The sequence below is a fragment of the Sus scrofa genome, chromosome 14 (genome assembly GCF_054392235.1).
Source record: "Sus scrofa isolate SSC_HxYL_T2T_F1_AM1 chromosome 14, Sscrofa_HxYL_maternal_Yorkshire_Landrace_v2.0, whole genome shotgun sequence".
In the NCBI taxonomy this organism is placed as follows: Eukaryota; Metazoa; Chordata; class Mammalia; order Artiodactyla; family Suidae; genus Sus; species Sus scrofa.
Genome location: NC_139396.1, coordinates 92,449,042 through 92,462,021, shown reverse-complemented (window position 1 = coordinate 92,462,021; position 12,980 = coordinate 92,449,042). Strand labels below are relative to the sequence as shown.

Here is a 12,980-nt window from a genome sequence, read left to right as displayed (position 1 = left end):
ATTTTGTAATTGAGAGGCATTTTAAAGGGAATTCAAAAGTTTATAAGCTAAATGATAACATATGTATGACTACTTTAAAACTCTACCTCAGATGTTTCTTAACCTTAAACATTGCACCATTTTAACAGAACACCATTCTGTAGAGCAGAATGCTTTAAAGTTAAAGTGAAGCTGCCAAGTATAAAAATGCAGTACATAAATGTCTGATTTCCCTTGTAAATCATCCAACTGGTGTTTCAGGACAAGATTATTTGTTGCTGCTAATTTAGCTAAACATTGAAAACAGACTCTTTTGATGATTTAAATATACCTTCTACATGGCTATTGAAAGATTATATTTCTTTTAAAAATAGTTTTCCAATTACAATGTTCAAAAAAAGGGCATGCATATCTTAAAAAAGTACTTTTGAGGCATTTGGAATATATATGTATAGGTCAGTGTTGTTCAGCAGAACTTTCAGCAATGATGGAGGATTTTCTATATCTGTGTTTTTCAATATAGAACCCACTAGCCACATGTAACTATTGAGCATGTTTTCTGGAGCAATGGAAGAATTGGAGTTTTAATTTTTATTTTAGGTCAAAATAGACACATGAGGTTAGTTGCTACCCTGTTGGACAGTTCAGATATGGATTGATTTTTTTTTTTTTATGTAGAATCAGAGAGTTAAGGCTGAATTTGTAAGTGGCATTCCTACTGTGGCACAGTGGGTTAATGACCCAGCTTGTCTCTGTGGAAGTGCCAGTTAAATCCCCAGCTCAGCACATTGGGTTAAGGATCCAGTTGCTGCAGCTGCGGTATAGGTTGCAGCTGAAGCTCAGATTTCATCCCTGGCCTGATAATTTCCATATACTGAGGGGACAGCTGAAAAAGGAAAACAAAATTGAATTTGTAAGAATATCTGGTCCTTTTATCCATACTTAAGTAGAGCCATACTTAAGTGTTTTTCAAAAATGAAAATTTATACTTTATTTATTTTTTTAGGGTCACACCCACGGCACATGGAAGTTCCCAGCTAAGGGTCAAATGGGAGCTGTAGCCGCTGGCCTGCACCACAGCCACAGCAACACCAGATTAGAGTCGAATCTGCAACCTACACAACTCATGGCAACACTGGATCCTTAACCTACTGAGTGAGGCCAATGGTTGAACCTGCGTCCTCATGAATGCTAATGAGATTCATTTCTGCTGAGCCATGACGGGAACTTCTGAAAATTTATTCTTAAAGATAGTCAGAAAAAGCCCTTACAAACTTCTCTGTAGTAACTTCAGAAGTGTTATTAAATAATCCAATGTCAAAACTCATTCACGATGTTCAAAATCTTTAGTGATATAGCTTAAATCGGGTGTGTGTGTGTGCGCGCGCGCATGTGTGTGTGTTTGTGTGTGTGTCTGTGTGCTCATGCTTTACCCACAGTAGCTGTAGACCTGCTGTTCACCACTTTTCCCCTGAAATAGTAAGTAAAATTTCCCTTGACCAGGACCAAATGCAAATTGCTTTAACGGTTCCTTTTTTTTTTTTTTTTTAGGGTCATACCTGTGGCGTACGGAAGTTCCCAGGCTAGAGGTCGAATTGGAGCTGCATCTGCAACCTACATCACAGCTCATAGCAACGTAAGATCATTAGTCCTCTGAATGCGACCAGCGATCTAACCCGCATGCTCATGGGTCCTAGTCAGGTTCCTTACCACTGAACCTCTGCTTTAACAGCTCTTTACAGCTCTTTCCACCGTGGGTCAATCTGCTCTGTCTGAACCAGCTTCAAAATATCTGTGACTCTGTGCTTATAAGTGGAATGGTCTCCAAGTGTATTTGCTTTGTTTGCTTACTTGAAACCTGCTATTTCAACTAAAAAATTTACATTTTATTTGGCTAGTCTAGGGCATAAGTAAAACTTTTCAAAGAGCTGTTAAATTTAGCCAGTAGAGTAATGGCCTGGACAGAAGTTGCAAGCTAATAAAAGATGTGATTAAGTGGAACAGGAGAGGGAAGTTAGAAAATATCAGTGATAGGCAAAGTACACCTTTTGAACTCACTGTAGTGTGCTCCTGCACCCACATGTACTCCTGATTTATAAATGGAATGTACAGCAAGAATCCTTAACAGGGAGTTCTGAGTATCTCTGATTTGGAATATGATTGCCACAATTTTCAAAGTATCTGCCTATTTTCTAAGTGTGTGGTAAAATGAGAAGTTGAGTTTTGCCTTATGTTTGCACCCAAAAGTTAAAATGACTCATTAATTGTATTTTTATATTAAAGAGCTAACCATCTACCCTTCTTTCTAATCTAATTAATTTTGGTAAAATGTTTGGGAAGAAGCCTTAAAATATTAAAATTACTTCACTAGCTTACTTCCACTTTTCCTAGAAGATCTGAATTGTTTTAGATTTTGTATATCCTAACATAGTTTGCTAAATATTAAGGGAAAAGAACTTCGAGAATATTTTAAAAAGTAGATATAGCTTGTTGTTTAAATTATCTCTCACTTGCTTCTTGGGCTGGCAAATTCTGTGCCATTGCACATGCTCTTTGAAATAACTACATTATATCCTCAAAATGTCTCTACAACTTCAAGGGCTTTTTGCCTGGAGTCTTTCCTTCCTGGTTCCCCAAATGTTATTCACTCCCAAGTGCTTCTTCCTAGGTTTGTTTTATTTTATTTTTTTTTTTTTAGTCTATAAAGACTGCTTGGCAAATCCTAAATTTTAGCCAGAAAAAAAAAAAAAAAAACCAACAACATTAAACACAAGAAGTCATGCAAGCTGTGGGTAATACCTAGTCTCTATATTTGATTTCCAGCTTTTGAGTTAATCAATAAAATTGTTTTTAAGACCAAATTTAACTTCCCTGCTTGTGCCATTATGTTTACATTTTACAAATGAAGAAAGAATATATAGAAAAGTTTAGTAAAAGAGTGGGCTCCATATAAAGTTATCCAATGCAGTGCAGCATACACTCTATCATGAGGGAAAAATTAAGTGTCTCAGGATCAGAAGAGAATGAATACTGGCTATGCCATGGTCTGGATATCAGTTCATCTTTTTCATCTCTGAAATACAGTTAATACCAACTACTTTGCTTGCTTCACAGGATTGTTATATGGATCAATGGAAAAAAAAACGTGGTGGAGGTTTCATAAACCACAAAGTGCTATACAAATATAAAGTGACCTCATCCTCCTCATCATCATCATTATGACATTTGTTTAAGAGCTTATTTTTCAGAAGCAAAAAGCAGATATCTATCAGTGTGAATTTTAAAATTTTTAAAAGAAAAAAGAAAATGTGTTCTTTCTGCATACTCTCATGGACTTGTTATATATCTAAGGCTAACCCGGTGAGAAGTACCTATAAACAATTATACGAAAATGTCCTAAAGAAGCAGAAGACAGTCAGTATCATTGACAGAAATAGCTGTATCTGATATTTTCTAAGTGAGTCATTAAAACAATTCAGGAATACCAATTTCAGATGAATGTCAGTTGAATGTCAGATGTAAAACTTTCAGTAACTTCCACTCAGGAAGTAAAAAAGATCTAGTTGACTCATTTAGCTCTCTCCTTTTCCTCCTCCCCTCTTTCCTCTCCTACTCTCACCCCCTTTCCTTTTTTTTCCTTTCATTCTTTCACTCCTACTCTTCTTTCTTCCCATCTCACTGAACAATTGCTCTGTCAGCAGAATTTGGAGGTGCTGTAAGAAATATGAAAGAAATGGAAGGCAAAAATCTCTGCTTTCAGGGAGTTTTCAATTCCGCTGAGTCTTTTGAAATTATTTGTGATTTTGGTAAGAGGAAATGTTTCATCATGACTTATTTTCTGGGAACTCAGAATTAACTGTATTGTGTATGGAACAATAAAGAAGGAATCAGCCCTGATATACAGGGTTACTAATTTTAACACTATCACCTCTCAGAGTTAAGGTGATACTGGAGGAAAATAAGATTTTTCAATTTTAGGTTTCGAAGTTCTTTTAGTCAAAAGTTTCGTTTTTCATAGATCTATCCATGTGTCAATCACCTCTTTGAATAGCTAAGGACCTGATAGATGAAGTTTTAAATCAAAATTAATGATGTGCAATAATAAACCATTTTTTTTTACAATTTTCAAAGTGAAAGAAAGGAACTCTTTATGAAGATATTGGTTTTCTCACAAGTTCTAGGCTCCTTCTTTTGAACATGAGTATTCAGAACACTGTTCTTTGTTGAAAGGTAACTTTAACTGATAATTAAGGAGCTATGTGATGATGTATCTTGAATGTCTTTCCTGTTAGTTAGCATTGGGATGGTTTATTTATTTTCCATACTGCTTATTTAACACCTTTTTATTTGTATTTTTTTTTTTGGTGTCTTGTTATAAACACTATTTTATGTTTTGTTGTACATAGCCTTTCATAAAACTCACTAGCTCTATTGTCAGGATAGCAATATTTATGAAATGTTCCCCAAATTTTTTATTTATTTATCTTCATAAAACTCTTCTTGAATCTGAACTGCCAGGTGGATCATTGATATTTGAGTGAAAATTAAGACCATCTAACCGGCATTATAACTTCTCTGGGTTTTTAAAGTGCAACTAAGAATAAGATCTTTTTGCTGCTGTTGCTATGGATGATATAGTACTTTAGAGAATATGTCGACCTGTAGAATAGATTCAAAAAGTATCCTGTTCTTAGGGGTTAAAAAAAATGGAAACTGAACTTTTCTCAGTAACATCACAAATTGTAAGGGGGATGGCAATGGGGCCCTGTGGTACAGCACAGGGAAATGTGTGTGATTGGGTCCCTTTGCTGTATACCAGAACTTGAAGAAACGTTGTAAATCAACTATACTTTGATAAAGGAAGAAAAAGGAAAATACATTCTTGCCCTTGTGATAAAACTTGCACGTATTATCATATAGAAAGTCTGGGAGTTCCTGTTGTGGCAAAGTGGGTTAGGAACCTGACTAGCCATGAAGATGTGGGTTCAAGCACTAGCCTCACTCAGTGGGTTAAGGATATGGTGTTCTGGTGTTGCTCTGGCTGTGATGTAGGCCAGCAGCTATAGTTCCCAGCTCTGATTTGACCCCTGGCTTGAAAACTTCCTTATGCCAGGGAAGGTACCCTAAAAAAAAAAAAAAAAAGAAAAGAAAAGAAAAGACAAGAAAAAAGAAAAAAGAAAAAAAAAAAAAACAACTCTGGAATTTCTGCCAGATTGTATGCTATGACCCTATTTTCCTGAGCTTTAAACAGGTAAGAGAAAAATATTTTATTAAAAAATTAGATATGAAGGGTTAAAAAGGTTGATATATGGCCTATATAAAACTTTTCTAGCTTTGGATGGGGGGTACTTTTTAGTGCTTAAAATTAATGCTTATAAACTAATGAAGTAACTTTAAAATACAAATATACCAAAATTTCATCAGCAAAGTGAGTCTTGTTCTCTAAAAGTTCTCGTAATAAACTTCTACATACTATTCCCGTGATGCTACCAACACTCAAACATTATTGAAACTCCTCTTAGGTAACTACCTTTAGTGTCAATTGATGGGTGTACTGAAAAATATTTCTTGTGATTTAGTATATTTTTTGTTGTTGTTGTCTTTTTGCCTTTTCTTGAGCCGCTCCCGCGGCATATGGAGGTTCCTTTTTTTTTTTTTTTTGATTTAGTATTTTTTATGTGAAAAGTATGAAACACGTCATTTCATTCATTACTGTTGGTTTCAAATAACTGATATTAAAAGCAACAATGATGACATTCAAAAGAATATGTAGTTGACTCTGAAAGCCCTTCCAAATAAGTATTTTACCAAAATCTGAGCAATGGCAAGATTAGTGAGCCAATTTTCTGTTTTTTTGAAAGTGACTTTGCTGGTTACAACTCACTTGGATACATGGTTCATTTTATTATGTTTCTTTCAAATTAGGAAAATTGTTCTTTTGCAGTAACTCAGATGCATAACCACTTTGAAGGATATGTTAGTGTGGTGGACTGAACAGTAGCCCTCCAAAGACATATTAACATATTAATCACAAGTACCTGTGATGATGTTACCTTTACATGGCAAAAAAGACTTTGCAGATGTAAGGATCCTGAGATAGATTAAACTGGTCTATTCAAGAGGGTTCAATGATGAAACTGCAATAACCCTTTTACGAAGGAGGCAGGAAGGTCAAAGTCAGAGAGAGAAGATACATGGATACAAGCAGTAAAGTCAGACTCAGAGACAAAGTGATGATTGAAACAGTGAGAAAGGAGTAAAATTTGTAGATGCTACACTGATGGCTTTGAAGACGAAAGGGTCCGTGATTTGAGGAATGTAGGCAGCCTCTAGAAGATGGAAGAGGTAAGCAAATAGATTTTCCCTTAGGCCCTCTGGAGGAACGCTGCTGAAACCCTGACTTTGCCAGGGGAAGCTGCTTTTTTACTTTAGTCTTTCAGAATTATAAGACAATAAATTTGTGTTGTTTTAAGCCATTAAATTTGTGGTAGTTTGTTACAGCAGCAGGAGAAGACTAATTTAGATCTTGAGGTGTAGAAATTGAATAATAGCTCAAAGTAACCTTGGATGTTATCTTGTCCAACTTCTTACCATCATCACATAAGTAAGTAGCCAAAGTGTTGGGTATCATTTTGCCTAAAGTTGTAAAATCTTTAGAAGAGTTGTAAAACCCACATATCCTGATCTTTCAGTCTAATATGCTTTCTTAAATATTGTGTTATATAAAATCCCAAGCACGTGTCAGTAATCCATATTACATGTAATTTTTCCTTTATGTCCTTATAAGAAGATCAGTAGGTCTAAAATGGATCAATATACATCGACTTTATTTCTCTTCATAGATTCTTAATGACATATAGATAAATGACTTACTACATTTAATGATGCTCACATGAAGTTTTTCCTAGGTGAGGGTCATCAGCTTGTCTGAGAGCATTATTCCTTCTCCTAAGCATGCAAGGTAGAAAATCATATATTATCATAGATCCCTTATATTTAAGAATATTCTATTAAATAGTAATAATCTGAGAATGGACTCTAGTCATTTTTTATATGTAGAAGTTTTACAATTCAGACTGTTGGATTTCCACGATTGAGAATCATTGTTTCAATCTAATGTTTCTCCCCTGAAGTTCCTGACATCAGGCAGTGTGAAGAGACATGCAGACAAATTCTTATGGAGGATGGGCTTATTTCATTCTCCATACAAACCTTTCAGCAGCTACGTACTCTGTGACTCCATCTCCTATACCCTATTCCTCTTATATTACTTAGTTTTTTTTACCTTTTACCCTATCAAGTTTACCATACTATTTTATCTTCTACTAGTCTGCTCTAGGTCCTTTTCACTTCCATAATAATATTAGAATCCACTTGCTTGGTAGTTGCCACAAAGTCTGCTGGGACTTTGGAATAGAATTGGATATATGACTCAACTAAGGAGAACTGACTTTCTAAAACATTTTTCAGTATCCTTGAACATAGTATAGCTCTCCAACTATTTCAGTCATTGAAAATATCACTTAGCAATTTTTTAAAAATTTTAAATTATTTGTGGCTAATATATATACTTATCTTTGTGGCATTGGCTTTGTATCCTGCAGCCTGACTACATTCGCTTTTTGAAGGCATGATTTTCATTCACCACTTTCCTACTATTTCCTTTGTCATCTGCCTTTTATTCTTACCAGTCTATGGAAATTACTTTTTAGAAGTGACCTTCTTTTAGGTCTATTCAGTCAACTTACATGATCTCTATTTTGAATTTGCTTCTTTCACTTCCCTATAATATATGGATAAAAATTTTCCCTCATAAAAGAACACGCACACACACACACAGAGAGAGAGAGAGAGAGAGAGAGGGAACTTTGTTTGCACAACAGTGGACTAACCTGGATGTTTAACAGTGACTATTTATTCCCACCATGCTTCTTTGGTTCTTTTAAATTGCCCACCTTCTATATGGAATTGCCATTCCATGTTCTTTCCAAAGTTGTCTTGGCTTGTTCTAAACTGAAATTTAATTTTTTCCCCGCTCCTTTGGCTTCAAAAACTAGCTACTGCAGGGAAAGTCCAAGATTCCTATCTTAGCATTGCTATTTCTTCACAAATACATGTCACAATTACAAATACATAGGATAGATCTATTTGCACCTTAATAGTCAAAACTGAACATGATTGTTTTAATTCCGTGGACAAAATTTCTTAGTTTACATAAGTTTTTTTATCTGCTTATCAGACTCTCAGCCTCCAAGTCTGCTCCATCCTTTCATCCATTCTTAACTTACAGTAATTCACTCCTATTCATTTCTACCCCTTTCTCTTTATAATTCTTTCATTTGGACTGCTATTGTTCCTAATTCAGCAACTCATTAGCAATATAAATTATTTATCACACATATTTTAACAATTGCCAAAATATTGAGGAAAAATTTCAGTCTTAACCATTTTCATTTTGTGCATTCTTCCCATCCTTTCAGATTGCCATACTTACATTTTTAATTGCCGTCATGTTATACTATTCTATTTTTGTACATTTTTAATATCACTACATAGCTGACATGAATATAACCTTCATAAGTACATAAGAGCCCATCAATATTTTTATTGTATTTTTTTTATATTTTTTGGTTAGATATCTAGGATATTTCTAATATTTTTTTCTATCACAAATAATACTTAAGCAACTCTTTGCATAAATGATCCTTAAACTTAGCAATTTTTCTAAATGACTAAAATATATATGAAAAATTTCATGTGACTTTAAAAATATTTAATTTCTTTCAAAAATGTGTTTTATTAACTTATTCACTGATTATGTACAAGGGCTACCTATGTATTTTAACTTAACCATCATTATTTAAAATTTTGGCTTTTTAAAAGAGAGAAGATGGTGTTACATTCTGAATATGCCTCTGTTTAATAACCAACAAGGTTGAACATTTTTTCCAATGTTTTGTTGGCTACTTGAACTTCCTACTGTGATCTAATGACTTTTGCCTAGGTTATTTCAGTAGCCTAACTGGCCTTGTTCATCCATGAGTCTCTTGCTGTCATAAAACCCAGGAAATCATGACACTGCATAAATAAAACAAGGAAAAGTTTTAACGTCTGACTTTTCACTAACAGAGAAGGCTGAACGTATTCCAGACTTTCCATATTTCACATTCAAGTTTTAACCAGGCTTCTAACCTTTTATCATATTACATCTAGGTATACCAATTATCAGCCATCCTGACATGCTCTTAGTCCTGAGGCCCTTTATTTTTCTCTTCCATGTCATTACTCACTTTCTTCTCTTCACTTGAAGCCTCCCTGTTCAAATCTTACTAATCGAGAAACCAACAAACACTGCCTATTCTGTGAAGTTTAGGTACTGATCATCCCCCTTAGAATTCATCTCTTTTCATATTTCTGTTATCATTATTTAAATTCTAGTATTGGTGCTTACACCATTCTTCCCATAGAATAAATTTTGATGTACAAATCTGAATTTTCCATTTCATTTTAAGTTCATGGAAGTAAAGGTTGTCCTTAAGCAAGCCTCGATTCTTCATAGTATCCGAAACAATGGATAATACAACAAAATTTAGTAAATATTTGTTGAATTATTTCAATTCAATGAATTTCAGGCTGTTTTGAAACTTACAGAGGGTGAAAATTCTTGGGTGCTGTAAATGAGCAGAGATGAATCTCACATAACCTTACACTTGGGGAAAGTTACAGTATCTTTGTTGCCATTCATGTAAGAAAGAATCCTTTAAGAGAATAAGAGCATAGACGGGACACATTTTTAGAATGGTTACATGTGTAAATAAGCTTTTGTCTTTTTTAAGTGTTTTTAAAAAATAAAGTATAGTTGGTTTACGATGTTGTGCCATTACTCCTGTGTAGGAAAAGGACCAGTCATACATATATATGTACATTACTTTTCTCATGTTATGTTCCATCATGGATTTCAATCCCAGGAGATTGGATACAGTTCCCTGTGCTCTTTGTCTTCTTGACAGTACATTCAAACAGAAGGCTTGAGCTCTTGTTCTTCCTCAAAAACCTTCACACCCCACACCCCTAATCACCCCCCCACTATTTTTTCAAGTTATTCACTTTACTTGCTAGAATGATATTTTAAAGATTGGTTTAAATTGATTGAGGTGGTCATGGCATTCAATAAACTACTATTATATGAAATGCTATAAATCTGTCTTTTCACTGGCTTTTGATAGTAAGTTTTTTTTTTTTTTATTGTCAGGTGATTAGAGACTGAGTTACAGGAGAAGGCGACCTTGACTGAGTCTAAAGTACTGTGCTTCTTGACACAATGAGTTAAAGCAGTAGTATTGGTATTAACATAATTACATTGTTAAATGCATCAAAGGTGAGGTATTAAAGCAAATTAAACAAGTGATGTTCTTATTTCATAAACCGCATTTAATCTCATGCTTCACTGTTTTTATGATAGAGCAATAGAGAAAATTAGGCATGAATGGAAGTGTAACTGATACCTGCAGAAACAGATGCTTAGAATTTGAACTTAGAGGAAGGAACTCCAAAATTCAAACGGAATCAACAGGGGAGATGGCATTCTTGGAGATTCGAAAGTATAACCTGAGATTAGTCTATTTTAGGACTATTCGCATTGAGAGAATGACATTATATGGGTGACGTCTAGAGAAGAGTCCTGACTTTGAGCCCCAGCTCCATCAATGACTCACTGTGTGACCTGGAACAAATTAAATAACCTCTCTGCACTCCAGCTTTCTTATTTATAAAATGGAAATAATTATGTGTGCTATAAATTATCATAAAGATCAAATTAGAAAAGGAACATGATTATCTTTCTAATGTAAATTAACCAATTTTAATAAGGTCATATTGATATCATATTGTAGGAACTTTATCATCCTACCATATTTGAACTTGATTAATTCATTTACTCAGAAAATATTAAGTAAATGCAGGCACTGTGTTTTTTAGTTATGCAATAGTGATTAGAGCAGATCTAATCCCTGCTTTTAAGATACTTATGACCTACTAAGGGTCATTGGTGAACAAGCAAATACTGAAAATAAGAGCTCTTCTTAACAGCCTCCATTTAACCCACTTGCCAGAATAGCTAATGTTTTCCATTTCCACTGCAAAACACAGTTACTATCATCTATTGTACACTGAGTGACTGGCTAGTAATAAAAGCTAATATTTATAGACAGCATTTAACACTTGCTAAGATCTGTTTTTAGTGTTTTATGTGAACTAACTCTAATCTTCACAACAATATCCCAGTTAGATAATATTATCGTTCCCATTTTGTAGATGAGAAAACTGAGTCACAGAGTGGTTAAGTGATTTGTTCATGGTTAACACTAACTAGTAGCTAATAAATTAGGATTCAAACATAGGTAATCTGGCTCCACAGTCCATTGTCTTAATCACTGTGTAACAACACAACTGATTTGAAGGCTTATTGAAAAGTCAGCTGTATTTTTTCCCAAGCATATTTATACCAGTTGTCCTAGTTTTTGTTATGTAATTTAATTATTATGTAAAACAATAAACTAGGAATGGAAAAATACAATATGATTTTGTATGCTTGTAAACTAAAATGAATACATTGCTAAGAATTAAGGAGAATTACCTTAAAAAAACCTGTCAAATCAGATATGGGTAAAAACTAAGAGTAGAGGGGCATTATAAAAGCATAGACATGGAGTTCCCGTCGTGGCGCAGTGGTTAACGAATCCGACTAGGAACCATGAGGTTGCGGGTTCGATCCCTGCCCTTGCTCAGTGGGTTAACGATCCGGTGTTGCCGTGAGCTGTGGTGTAGGTTGCAGACGCGGCTCGGATCCTGCGTTGCTGTGGCTCTGTCGTAGGCTGGTGGCTACAGCTCCGATTGGACTCCTAGCCTGGGAACCTCCATATGCCACGGGAGTGGCCCAAGAAATGGCAAAAAAAAAAAAGACAAAAAAAAAAGCTATTTATAAAAGCATAGACATTTACTGAAGTGGGCTCCATGTGCTGTTATGTTCTCATACTGAATAATACATGAAAAATGGATGTTACAAAAATATGTATTTCCAATAATTAAAACATTACTAAAATATAAAGCTTTGGCTCTATATCAAATGGTTGTCAAATGAGTGAATATTTATTATATTTTAAGTTAAAATACCTATGTTTAAAGCATATAAATACATATACAAAAAATTTTTGTAGTATATGATTTAGCCAAACTTTTTTTTTTTTTTTTTTTTTTTTGCTTAACGTACTAATTGTGCTTCAAGAAAGGAATATTTCCAAATATCTATTTATCCAAATCCATAAGAAATGCTATTGCTCCAGGAGGGTTGGTCACAGTCTGTTCTGTAGAGGACAGTTCATGGATCCTAGTGTGGTCCACAGAAGATAGGTAGTGAATCCCCATCATTGCTTACAGAGTGGATTTATTTATTATTTGTTCATGTGATCAACACAGTTCTTCTTTTCAGGGCATCATTTTGTAGTATAAAAAGAATCTTGGATTCTAGTCAGAAAGAGTCTATGTCTATGTCTCTATGTCCTTGGCAATTAACCTAAGCTCTTTCAGCCTAGTTTCTTTATTTGAAGTTGGCAGCTTAAGTATTGTTGTTAGATCTAACATAGTCAGCCCTCAATGAATATTAGTTAAGTGGACTTGGAAAGAGTTCAGGAATTGCAAAGTATTAAATTGCATGTTTTCATAGTACAGTGTTCATTCAGTTACTATAACACTTATTGCCTTGTATAATTACTTATAAATCTGTAAGCTCCATGAGTCTGGATTTTGGCTTGTTAATTTTTGTAATAACATCTGCACCTAGCCAAGTATTTGGGTCCTTGAGTACTCATTGATATTTTTATGTTAACTGGCTAGAAATCTCCTACATCTAATCAGACATTTTGATGATAAGGTGATATATCGAATATAAAATATTTATATACTTCCAGATTTAGATGTTACAGAAGCATTTTTCTTCTCCTCAT

General features: G+C 34.4%; 2 protein-coding genes across 10 annotated transcripts in view; one reads left to right on the top strand and one right to left on the bottom strand.

Annotated features, from left to right (window-relative positions):
• Positions 1-12,980, top strand: part of CTNNA3 (catenin alpha 3) — a 1,780,789-nt gene that overhangs the window by 704,134 nt on the left and 1,063,675 nt on the right. The gene's annotated exons all lie outside the window — the stretch shown is intronic.
• Positions 1-12,980, bottom strand: part of LRRTM3 (leucine rich repeat transmembrane neuronal 3) — a 175,315-nt gene that overhangs the window by 77,628 nt on the left and 84,707 nt on the right. Inside the window, exon 4 of one of the 5 annotated variants that reach the window (XR_014827997.1) lies at positions 5,625-6,927. The exons of the other annotated variants lie outside the window; for them this stretch is intronic. The gene's annotated coding sequence lies outside the window, so the exon portion shown is untranslated. Of the gene's footprint in view, positions 1-5,624; positions 6,928-12,980 lie in introns of those variants that run through there. 5 annotated transcript variants of the gene reach the window in all.